Source organism: Tachyglossus aculeatus, chromosome 25, assembly GCF_015852505.1.
Source record: "Tachyglossus aculeatus isolate mTacAcu1 chromosome 25, mTacAcu1.pri, whole genome shotgun sequence".
NCBI lineage: Eukaryota > Metazoa > Chordata > Mammalia > Monotremata > Tachyglossidae > Tachyglossus > Tachyglossus aculeatus.
In genome coordinates, this window is record NC_052090.1 from 19565454 (window position 1) to 19578662 (window position 13209).

A 13209-nucleotide genomic window follows, 5' to 3' on the forward strand; every position below is an offset into this window, starting at 1 on the left:
CCTTGCAAAGTATGCAAAAGGAGCGTTATTTCCTGCAATATTTTAATTGTTTATCATTAAAGAGGCCCCAAGACCTTCTTAGGCCCCTAATAGTAGAATTCTTTGGTTGCTCCACCGTCTGAAATTAGTTAAGAAAATTAGTAGGAGGAGAAAAATCAGGTTGGAGCCAAACAATTACAGTGGTGACATTTGCCCCCACATAAGCACCTCTAGGATATCTGTTCCATATGGTCTCCAAGCTCCTGAAACCCATTAGCCCATGCTGATACTTCAGTCCTAAACCATTTGAGATCCTTTCTTGATCTCTGCACCCGAGAAATTTTCAGCATGATACAATCGAAAAGCAGCACACACACACACAAAAAAAGATGTGGTGCTACTTACAGTATTAGCTTATGCGAGCCTATAGCAATATAGCATTGATGTAAGTGGGGGGAGACATACGCCATCCCCCTTGGAGGCATAAGCCAGATCCTAGGTGTTCCGTGAGGTGTGGAGGTTTTTGTGCAAGGGCATTAAAACAATTCTTTATTTCCATCAAGTAGGTCAGGGCTTCTTCAAAATTGTATCCACATGAACATTTTTCATGATCTCATATGAAAAACACAGAGGTGGCTGCCTGAATCTCCACGTAGCTGTCTTAGAGTCTGAACTTTGATCTCAGCTGAGGAGTCGAAGTTTTGGCAACTGCTGATTCTTTTTTGGGTTAAAGTGTCCCAGATGGATACACCCTGTCCAGTAAATAATAATAGCCGCCATGTGGTGTGTGCAATGCACATAAAATAACAAGTCTATCTCCTCACCACATGTTCTTTCCTCTATCCACACAGAGAAGAGAAGAACCTAGAATAATAAAATTCACCAGATAGCTTTCATTCTCATAAACTGCCTCTCCATTACTATTTGACTATATTCACAATGGAGAACTGTAAATAAGATGAGGGAAGAGGCTAATTCGTTTTATAAACATCACTTTAAAGCTCAGCTTGTACCTGTACTGCAAAATTAATTATGGCTATGACCGACGGAAAGAAAAGTTGTTTAAACCAGGGATGAACATCACCAATAGCTCACCTTCTTAACCTTTTAAAATTCGTGGGCACTGGGCAAATACCCTTCATAAATCTAAACCTCCTGAAGCCAATGAAAAGAGAACAGATCACACACAATGTCGTAGGGTATATAACACACATTAGGTGATGACAGCCCTAATTTAAGTAATTACTACATCTTTCAACTCATAATCAATAAAGTTCAAGTTCCCTGGCAGAATGAAAAAATGGAGAAAGCCTAACATTAGGAATGTGAGTAATTTCCTGGGAGCTTTGTGGTTGAACTCTCTGATTAAAAAAAAAAAAGAACAAAGTGATTTCTAGGCTCAGTTCTGGATCTTAGAAAAGATTTCTCTACCCTTTCATTTCAGATTGGTGGAAAGTCAGAACCTGGCTTCTGCTTAGAGTTTCTCTATTTGCTCAGGTTTATACCAGACAGACCAGTTTCTAGCAGTCTGTCCCCTGCCCAGTATGGTTGCAGAACTGAACCCCTTAATGTCTGGTTTTCATTTTAAATGTCCTGTCTGCCTCCCTCTATCTTGGCTTGGGCCACCGAGGCCTGTGGCTTGGAAGCAACTCCCAAGTTCACAGGGATCTTGGAAGTGGGAGCAGAGGCTCTGGAGCAATGTGTGGGGGTCAGGGACTCCCAAAAGAAGAACCCTAGGTTCAGGCAGACTTCTGCAAAATGCACCACGTGATGTCACAAGATACTGAGGTTCCAACATACTGAGTACCCCTGGGTGTCCAACACGCCAAGGGCCATCACTAGTCATCCTACTTCTGCTTCATTATCCACATGACCTAGTGGCAAGAGCTTGGTCCTGGAAGTCAGAGGACTTGGGTTCTAATTCTGGCTCTTCCACTTTCCTGCCTGTGACCTTGAATGAGTCATTTAACTTCTCTGGGCCTCAGTTCCCTCATCTTCAAAATGAGGATTCAAAACCTGTTCTCCTTCTTACTTAAGGCTATGAGCCCCATGGAGGATCTGATTATCTTGGTTCTACCCCAGTGCTTAGTACAGAGCTTGGCACATAGTAAGTGCTTAAAAAATTGCCACATTATTATTATTGTTATTATCATCCCTAAATTTATCCAGTAATGACCTATTATGAATCTCCCTTTGATCACACTGATATTTTTAACCTGTACAATATGCTTTGGTAAAGGAGTTTCATGTGCTAATCATCCACCGTTTAGGACTGTGTCTATGAACTACTACTACTACTACTACTACTACTACTACTACTACTACTACTACTACTACAAATGATAATAATAATAATAATAATGATAATAACAGTGGTGTTTGTTAAGCACTTATTATAATAACGATGGTATTTGTTAAGCGTTTTGTGCCAAGCACTGTTCTAAGTGCTGGGCACTAGTATGTGCCAAGCACTGTACTAGGGTAAATACAAGATAATCTGATTGGACACAGTCCCTGTCCCAAATGAGGCTCACACTCCAAGTATGAGGGAGAGCAGATATCCCTCATAAAGATGAGGAAACTGAGGCTTTGCCCAAGGTTATTCAGTAGGCAAGTAAATGGCAGAGTTGGATAAGGACCTTGGTTAGACTCCCAGGCCTGTGCTATTTCCATTAGGCCACACTGCTTCTCAAACTCTATGGTATTGTACTTTCCCAAGCACTTAGTACAGCATTCTGCCCACAGTGAAGTGCTCAACAAGTACCAGTGGTTGATAGATTTCTGCCCTGAGGAAAGCAGAAACAGTTGGTTGTTTGCCTCGTCTGTAATTCCACTTTAACAAGAAACTTGTTTTTACTCAGCCCCCATTCCCATCATTTCCACGCTATCATGATTATTAATCTGTGACATTTAAAATTATCATTGTGCATCACCCTCTTAACTGGAAGTTTAACGGTTTCATCTCCCATAACTGAAAGTTTGGGGTGGTTACGGCTAAGAATCAGTCATACGTCTACTCCTCCAGTCTGACACGGGTCAGTGAACCAAAATTAAACATGAAAAAAACAAGAGATAAGGAGCAGAGGGGAAAGAAAGACTGTTTGCATGGGACAAAATTTACCTTCGTTTCCAAAGTAGTTCCTGAGGCCCAAAGTTTCCTAAAACACAAACTGTTGTCACTTTCCTTCCACACCAACTAAAAAGGGATTGATAAATAGTAAAATTGTTCGTGGTGTTTTGGGGTCCTCCTGAATTAGTGGGGTTTGGGCCAGGTCAGATGAGCTCCGATTGAGCTAGCTGGGGCAGGGATGGGGGCTACTGAGGGCTGTGTTGGAAAGTTCTACCCAATTGAGTTTTCCTCACCAACTCTGTACAGGATTGTGACAGATACATTCCCTGTCACAGAGGAAGTTATTCCAACTTCCCCCAAGATGCCCTGGGCTGTAACAAACCGCTGGATGTAGAGAACTGGTGCGGAGCCACACAGAAGAGAAACACTAGCTACTTCTAGACTGGGTGGATGGATTTTTTAAGATGGTGGATCCATGGAACTGGCCCCCCAAAGTCTGGGACCCCGGGAGAGATAGGGTCCCCAAGTCATTGAAGCGACACACAAATGGGACAGGGGCATTAGGCGTTGGACCTGGGTACCTCACAAATGCTCAGCTCAAGTGGAGGAAACAGCCTCCACTGGAACAGTAATAATAATACTAACAATTATGGTATTTGTTAAGCACTTAACTTATGTGCCAAGCACTGTAGTAAATGCTGGGGTAGATACATGATAATCATCTTGGACACAGTCTCTGCCCCAAATAGGGCCCCCAATCCTTATTATACAGATAACTGAGGCAAAGAGAAGTTAAGTGTCTTGCCCCAGGTCACATAGCAGACAAGTGGTGGAGCAGGGATTAGATGTTGGTGGTGACGGTCAGTCCCTCGGTGTTGGATGGGTCTCGTGTAATGTGGTTGAAGGCAGCTTCAACATCACCGAACAAAAGTGGACCATCCTGCCTCTGACCCCAAGCAAAGTGGTGATGAAGGGCCATAAGCACAGCCAATCAGTAAGGCCCATGGCTTGTCTATTCCGAACAGTGTAAGTGTGTCTCGTTGCCTGAGTTCAGGGCCCAGCGGTCACCAGTGGAATCAAAGTTCTTCCTGGAAACTCCAAAGCACTAGCTGGAGCATTGAACCAACCAGCCCAGAGAGCTCACCCAGATGGTCAACAATGGGGAGAACCCAAGCTTGAGGGCTTTCCATCTCGGCTTTTCTGCTTCTGAGCATCCTGGTATAGGCCTAGCGGTGGCAGAGGCAGTGATGACACTAAGGACGTCTTCCTAGCCTCTTGGGCTGTGAGGCAGCATGGGACCGTTGGGGAACTGACGGGGAGAGAGTTGTGTCCATGTTTCAAGGCTGCTGCTCTCTGCCGAGCAGGCAATCACTCTGGGCCTTTGGGCTCTGGGCCATTCTAGAGCCACATGGTTCCAGAATCATGAGCCCTCTCTGCTATCATCATCACTAACATCATGAATATTATGAAAATGGTGATAATGCCCAGCACCCTTCCCATATGCTCTGGATTTGTGCCGAGAAGGAGATTTGCTCTATTCAAAGTCTAAAGAGAAATTTTTCACTAGAAAAAGCCTCTCAAACAATTCAGCTTGGGCCTTTGCAGGCGTGGGCAATTACTGCCTTGTAAGATTTTATCCTCTAAGCGTTTTTGATGCCTTAGTCCACCTATTTCTCCATGAACCTCAATCTCATGTGTTTTATTAATAATTGAATCCAACCTTTTCCATTTCCCTACCCTCACTAATGAATTGCAAAAGTTCTGCAATAGCCCTTGGTGAGCATAGATGTTTTTTACACAATCACTTTACACAACTACTTTAATGCTTTCAGTTAAATTGAAAGATCACCTGAGCAATTCAGCACCCGGGATGGAGTGAAGGAGTGCTCTACTACGTTACAGTTGACCACAATTTGAAAACCTCTTGTTAATTGTCTATCTGTTTGTTGGTTGCCACATCTGAATCAAGTCCCACCCTCCCTCCCTACCAAAGCTGAAAGTTCTATGATTAATCTCTCCCAGTAGAAAAGGATGTCACTCATGGTCTTGTGAATGCAGTGGAATATGCCTAGCTTTGTGTCGTGGGGCTCTATATCTAACAGTGTAGTCCTGGGGGAGATCTCCCTTAAAATTTTCTCCTAATGTGGGAAGACAGATTAGCATCCAAGAAGATTGTTTCTAGGATGAACAGCCTTAGAGGTCTGGTTGGGGGCTGAGAGGTCCAAGAGGAGAAAAGGGATCAGATTTCCAAAACACTTGGAAATGTTTTTTCCTTTTTCAATATTGATATCGTGATATTCATTCAGTTGTATTTATTGAGTGCTTACTGTGTGCAAAGCACTGTACTAAGTGCTTGGGAGAGTACAGTACAACAAAAGACACAGTCCCTGCCCATAACGAGCTCACAGTACCAGATCCTTGTTAGCACCTATACATAGGTAGTCCTGCCTTCCAGTAGCCTGAGACGTTTGCCTGATAAGAATAACCTTCTTTCTTACCAGAACAAGCCAGTTTGGTCCAGTGCTCCTATTTCCCATAATTCCACAGCACTACTGCACCACTGGAAGTTGTCCTATGGCTCGATCTTACGATATTTCCTCTATTTACTCGGCTTGCAGTTGGACTATTTTAGCTTGCCTTGCAGCAGTTTCTTAGGTATCTTGCCATTATTCATCTTCCACATGTCTGACCCGGTGGAATTGTTTTGCAACAAGAATGATTTCAGTGCTGGTAGCTTGGATGCATTCCAGGACCTCATTGTTGGTGATCATCATTAACAACAATCCTTCCTGCATGCCGACTATGAACAGGGCTCCCAACTCTGTGCTGAGAGACTTTACAAAAGGGGAAAAAGACAAGGTCCTTGGCCTCTAGAACTTGCAGTCTGATGTTGATTCTGCCTTGTCATTTGATGTTATATATAGCTTATTAGTGATGTGGGTAAACTTATCAAGATGCCAGACTTGACATTTTTTGCTGCCCATGTCTTCCAGGTGTGCAAAACAATTGAACAGAATCTTCTCTGAGAAGGCCTTCAGTTTAATCTGGAATTTGTCACAAGATGATGATAGTATTTGTGAAGTGCTTACTAAATAATAATAATAATTGTGGTATTTTTTAAGCACTTACTCTGTTCTAAGCACTGGGGTAGATATAATCAGGTTGGACCCAATCCCTGTCCCACGTGGGGCTCACAATCTTAATCCCCATTTTATAGATGGGGGTACTGAGCGCACAGAAAAGATGCGACTTGCCCAAGGTCACACAGCAGACAAATGGTAGAGCTGGGATTAGAACCCACATCCTCCCGAGCCCGTGCTCCTTCCACTAGCCATACTGCTCCTTCTACAAGCACTGAAATAGATGCAAATCAAGCACTGGGGTAGATGCAATATAAACAGATTGGACAGAGTCCCTGTCCCACAAGGGGCTCACCGTCTAAAGGGGAGAGAGAACAGGTATCATCTGCATTTTTTAAAGATAAGGATTCTGGGACATAGAGGGTTAAGTGACTTGCCCAAGGTCACACAGCAGGCAGTTGGCAGAGCAGAATTCTAGTCCCCTTCCCATGCCCTTTCCCTGGGCTACGTTGGCTCCCATCATACTCTACCAGAGTCCCAGAGGACACACAGGCCCTTCCTAATTAAACTTCCTCCTTCAGCTCACTGTTGAATGGGGCACCGTTGGCTAGATTTCAGCACTCTCTTTCGAATGAAAATCCTCAAATGGCCTCAGGTTTTCCTGGTGAAGGCTTCATGACCTCATTTGTCACCCTCTTCGGCTACCTTCATTCACAAATGCCTGTACGGTATTTTTGCCTATTTACTTGAGGAGTGCAACCCTTCAGCTTGTTACACCCTGGACAAGGCTCAGGGACTTTGGGGGCTGTTCACTGCTTGTTGAGATAAAAGGATGTCTCGGAGGACCGCTTCTAGGCCACTGGGTAAAATCGAGTGATTAAGGATGGACCCATTATACAATTCTGCTTCCCTCCATTGAGGTGGAGGGGGATCAGACAAAGATGCCATCAACTCTTAGGCATCCAGTGAAACAATCGTGGAGTTATTTTAGGATTTTAGCGACTCACTTGAGGTAACAAATTTGATTACTAATAATCATGGTATTTGTTAAGTGCTTACTATGTGCCACACACTGGGGTAGATTCAAGATAATCAGTTCAGACACAATCCTTGTGCCACTTGGGGCTCACAGTCTAATAGTAATAGCAGTCAAAGCCCACCTGACGGTCCCAAATGCTCCTGTGAGATTGTAAGATTTGATGAATTTGATGTTGATGTTGTTTACCCCCACCCCTCCTTGCGTCTTCTGTGAAGCACTTGACTTCATTATGACTTAAAGCCACGTTTGTGGTTACCCTGAGATCATAAGCTCCAGGCGGGCAGGGATCATTTCTTTTACTTTCACCCTGCTCTTCTACAGTGCAGGATCCCTGAAAAAGAGTTAGCTACCAGTGTCAGATGTATTTATTGCGTGCTTACTGTGTGCAGCACACTGCACTAAGCTCTTGGGAGAGTACAGTATAACAATAAACAGACACATTCCCTGCTCGCAGCGAGCTTACAGTGTAGAGCAGACCACAAAGACCGTGGCAGCAACCAGGGCAACCATATGCTGGGTTAGGACATTCTGGCACGGCATTGCCACTATGCTGCTGCACTCTTTTTTTTTTTTAATGGTACTTGCTAAGTGCTTACTGTGTGCTTACTAAGTGCTGGGGTGGTTACAAGATAATCAGGTTGGACACTGTCCCTGTCCCACCTGGGGCTCACAGTGTAAGTATTTTAGCTATAAATGAGTCCTAGGTGTATAAAAACCTTGGCATGCCCTTTGCAACGTGCTGTACTCTGCCCACTTAATCATTCTGACAGGAGTGCAACTGGCAAGAATGCCAGTGTGTGATTGGCATGACACAAACCTCTTGGCCATTTATTCTCGGGCCCAAGGCTCCTCCATTGTTCTTGATGGGAGAGCCCCATCCACCAAGCACCTAGCACAGGGCTCTGCATGCAGATGATATTTAATAGAGATTAGCAATTGATTACCCCTCGGGGTCGCACCTGGAGAGTTTTCAGTATTCTACCAGTCTCGACTACGGAAGGGAGAGTCAAGCAGAGGCGTATCCAGTCCATTCCTAGCGTGGGCAGTGGCTAGCAAGTGGAAGGCAATCTGCTACAAGTCAAAACTCACCTGTGCTGGGCAGTAGCGGCATGGGAGAGAGTTTAGGGAGGAGACTCAGGTTTACTGAGCGGAAGGAAGCAACGGTAGACCGCTTCCGTATTTTGACTAAGAAAACTCTATGGATACACTACCAGAACGATTGCAGATGGAGGTGGGGCGTTCTGGGAGAGATGTGTTCAGGTTGTCACTATGGGTCGGACACGACTCGACAGCATAAGACAACCACCACCAATTGATTGAGTGGCGTTGACAGTGCTCTGCAAGGGACAGATGTATAGACTGAAATCATTTCTCTCAAAATCTTCCTGCATCGTAAAGGTCAGACACGATGTCTGGCATTCAGTGGATTCAATACTAGGGCTTGTCTCGTTTCACCATGGGAGGACTGAGAAGGGTTGCATTGGCACTGTGAGGTGGTATTTTTCCCCCGAGATGACAGGTTTGCCCTGCTCTTATGAGTGGAGTTTACCCAATTGACAGCTATTCCTCGAAAGGGCTGGGAGGTCTACATTACCCATCTCACCCTGCCTGCACTCTGGAGTTTTGGGGGGTTTTGTCTGTTTTTATGGTATTTATTAAGGGTTTATTATGTTCCAAGCACTACATTCATTCTATCATTCATTAAATCATATTTTTTGAGCACTTCCTGTGTGCAGAGCACTGTACTAAGATCTTGGGAGAGTACAATCCAAGAATAAATACACACATTCCCTGCCCACAACAAGTTCACAGTCTAAAGTGTGAGACAGCCATTAACATAAATAAATAAATTACAGATATGAGGGGCTGGGAGGGGGATAAATAAAGGGAGCAGTGCTTGACACATAGAAAGCACTTAAGTATAACAATAATAATAGTCTTTATATTTATTGACTAAGTTGGGCTGAGCTGCACCTGATACATTGTGTTCCAAAAGGAGCTTACCCTCATCCTGCAGAACTGAATGATATCCTAAAGATATCCTCCAGGATCTATCAGTGTTGGGTAATGCCTTTTGGAATTCAATCTATGTGGCAGGAGGTGAAGCTAATGAAATAGATTTGTGTGCAACAAAAATATGAGAGCATTTTATTGCCCTACCTGGAGTTCCCAGAATAGAAATCTGAGTTTATAAGGTCTCTCTCCAAACTGATGGTCTCGGTCCTTCATATAAGAACTCTGTTAGCCGGAAATGCAGGGTTTGCCTCATTCATGCTTCAAGCCACAAGCTGTGACATACATCAGTGCCAGTTTATGTAGGTGGGTTCGGGTTGTTTTCAAACCCCACAATAAGAAGAGATGATTGATACCAAGAATCACTCTCTGATCTCTCTCAAGTTTTACCATTGTCCCGTCACAACCCGCAATTTTACCTTTGTTGGAAGTGTGAAGCCTCAAAGTAGAAAAGGCGAAATTGATTAATCAGACTGCTCTCCTTATCGGAAAAAACCTCCACCAGAGGGTCCAGGAAGTTACAATTTCCACCTTCCTCCAGTACATGGATTACAAAGACAGCATGTTGTGAAACTAGAAAGACTCCCACATTTCAGGACACTTTTTTTTCTATGACTTGTTTTTGTTCTATATGAATAGCATTCCTGAATTTTCCTACAGAGCACGCATGGCCCCTGCCGGAAGGAAATCAGGAGAAACTTAAAGACTCTGAAGGGAAGTCTTCTGTTTATGAATAAAAATGTGGCCTAATGAAAACACAGTTGCATTTCCTTTCACTACCTTCAGATTTTGGGGGGGGGGGGGGGGGGGGGTTGGTTTTTTTTTTAGTTTCAACAGGAGGAAGAAGGATGTTTTCCCTTTAATGCATCCGACTCCACATACTCTCTGGAGAGATCTTGGATTCTTGGTTTTGTAAAACTTTCATATCTATTGAAAACAGCTACTGCATCATTATTACCTTTTCCTTGGGTAGTTGACTGCTTCGGGGCAAGCCCCTGCCTCTCAGAATCCTACAGAAGATCAGCCAAATCGAAAGTCTTACACTTGAATCAACCAGTGGTATTATTTTTTGAGCTTTTACTCTGTGCTAATCACCATACCAAGGCACTTGAGAGTACAATTGAGTTGGCAGACATGATCTCTCCCCTCAAAGAGTTTATATTCCAGCTAGGTGGTTAGGCACTAAAATAAATTACAGGTAGTAGGGGAAGCAATGGAGTAAAATTATTTGTCTATAAGTTATATGTATATATAACAAATAGGCATGAGTAGTCAAGTGCTCGGGTGATGTGGAATGCTGAAGTGACAGTAGCCGTGGCTTCAATCATGTGGCTTTCACTATTCCCTCATCAACCCTTTACCCCGCTTTTGCTTTCCACTATAACAAAGCCAAACTGCTCACTATACAAAGCCCCTGGCTCTCCTGCTTCTGAACCACTGCTCAAGCTTATCCCTTATCAGGATACTTTCTCCCCCCCCATCATTTTCCTCAAACTCCATCCCTCCGTCCTCAGAAACTCAGTAAAAGGCCCATTTCCACCAGGAAGACTTCCTGGATTGACCCCACTTAAACCTGAATTAATGTCTGTCTCCCCCTCTAGACTGTACCCTTATTGTAGGCTGGGAACATGTCTACCAATTCTGTTTTACTGTACTCTCCCAACTGCTTAGTACAGTACTCTGGACACAGCACTCAATAAATATGATTGAATGCTGCCCGTAGGACTAAGTTATCACTTACATTTTGTATTTTTTTCTTCCCTTGCATTTGACGACCTTCCTGTCAGATTTGTCCTTTTCCATGTTTCATATCTGTGCTAATGAGAGTGTAAACATTTTGAGGGTGGGGCTGCTCTTGCCTTTGCCATTCCCCACAAGGCCCAACACAGTTCCCTGTCCTCAATCGGTAGGACTAAGCCCTGTTCAATTAATCCAGCAAAGAATGGATCACTTGGTAATCCAGTGAACAGAGCAAAGAATGGGTTACTTATTTGTAGCTACTTTTTACCTCTACTATTTCCACAAGTTTTCATCCTAAGGAAAGGGATTTGTTGAAGAGAGGTAAAATGGACAGACAGGGCTCTCTTGCTTCATTTCAAGGGTTTTAAAATTCAAGCAACTTTGAGAAATTATCTTTGGACACCAGGAAAAAATGTGGGGCAACTGAATTGATTGGGATTTCTTTCCTACTTGGACTCTGTCAGTCAAATAGGCAGAAAAGGCCTGTACTGTTTCGGTGAAATAACCTCCCTGTAAATTCAGGCTTCTTGAAAAAGTTAAATCTTTTCTTGGGCAATGTGCACATTGGTAGGCTGATTTGGGAGGTCTTGACATGATTTGGTATGATTTAGGAGTTTCTCATAAACACTAATGAACAACTCAATTTGGTATGATACATAAGCCCAATCAGATTGCATCACTTAAGCATTAATCATACTTGTTAATGAATAACTTGTTGGTTTTTATAGATGCCAGGGATAAACTGGTGACTCCAGGTGCCCACAAGAAGTTGCAGCCTCCATGTTGTCCTGGATTTCCCATTTTATCATTGTCCTATTTCTCGACAGAAGCATGTAGGAACACAGAGAGTGTTGCCAAGTCAGAATTTTGCTGGCAGAATCAGCATAAGCAAACCCTAAGTAAGGAGTAGCAGTGACAGAACGTATGTGGCCCAGGAATTCATCGCTGATCTCCTACTACAACTCAGTGTGCACATTTGGCTCCTCCTAATGCCAACCTACTCTCTGAAACTTGATCTCAACTCTCTCGCTGCCGACCCTTTGCCCATGTCCTTCCTCTGGCCTGAAGCTCCCTCTTAGTATCTGACAGACCACTCTCCCCACCTTCAAGTCCTACCAAAATCACATTTCCCCCAAGAGGCCTTCCCTGACTAAGCCCTCATCACCTTCCCTACTGCATTGCCTATGCATTTGGGTCTATACGCCTGAAGGACTTGAAATGCACCCCACCCTCAGCTCCACATCACTTATATACCATAGCCTTATATTCTGCCACTTCCCCTACATGTAGTTTATTTAAATGTCTGTCTCTCCCCTTCTAGACTGTAAGTTCCTTGTGGGCAGGGATCGTGTCTATCAACTCTGTTATATTTGTACTCTCCCAAGCATTTAGAACAGAGCTCCGCACACAGTAAATGCCCAGTAAATACCGTTGATTGATTGATTGATTGATTGAATTTATCAAGTATCCAAGATTTGGAAATGCTTTGAAGGAAAAACTTGTTTAATAGATGGAGAAAATCTGCTCCTTTTTCAGTTATGGCCCAGTTCTGCTTGCAGGCTCTTGGATACCAGTTCTCATGATATTCTGTGGGAATTGAGGCAACATTATTATCAATCAATGGAATTTATTGAGCACTTACTATATGCAGAGCACTGTAATAAGCACTTGGGAGAGTACAACGGAGTTGGCAGACACATTCTTTACCCACAAAGAGTTATCCCCATTTTACCAAAAATCCAGGAATTCTAGGTAAAACTAGGAGTGTTTCAGAATCCCTTTTTCTTAACCCACTGGGTTCTCTGCATCCAGTTTCCTCACAGACATGTGTTATAGGCTGCCTATGTTTTATGACTAGCAAATGTTAGACTAGGGGATAAGAAACCATTTCCTACAACTTTGAGGTTTGATCTATCGCAAGGATCTTTTGGAAGGGACAGTGTGCCTGCAAGGGACAAGCACCTGCATTGGGCAGTTTCCTGCTGTTCCTCCTGAAGGCCCCTAAGAGAATCAACCCAGAAAGCGGGGGTATGATAGCTGTCCATCAATGCTCCTTTAAACTACCACGGTAGCCAAAGAGTTTGAGACGCCAAGGGGTGTGTGGTGTTGAGTCTCTCAGTCCTCTGCTTTTTCTAAGTAGTAATTATCTTTTTAATGCTGTAATGTTAAATAATGATGTTGCTAATGCACACTGTACTTTGGTCTACAGATACCAGCTGTTACAGTGCTGAACAGCTGACAGTACTTTACACACACGCACACATTCCCTGTCTTCCCCCCCACACACA

The 13209-nt window shown here is 43.6% G+C and overlaps 1 non-coding gene across 1 annotated transcript; it reads left to right on the plus strand.

Moving 5' to 3' along the window:
* Window positions 1-8109: 8109 nt before the first annotated feature.
* Window positions 8110-8247, plus strand: LOC119945593. Its single transcript, XR_005456256.1, has one exon. It is a non-coding gene; the product is annotated as a small nucleolar RNA SNORA7 (small nucleolar RNA).
* Window positions 8248-13209: the final 4962 nt, after the last annotated feature.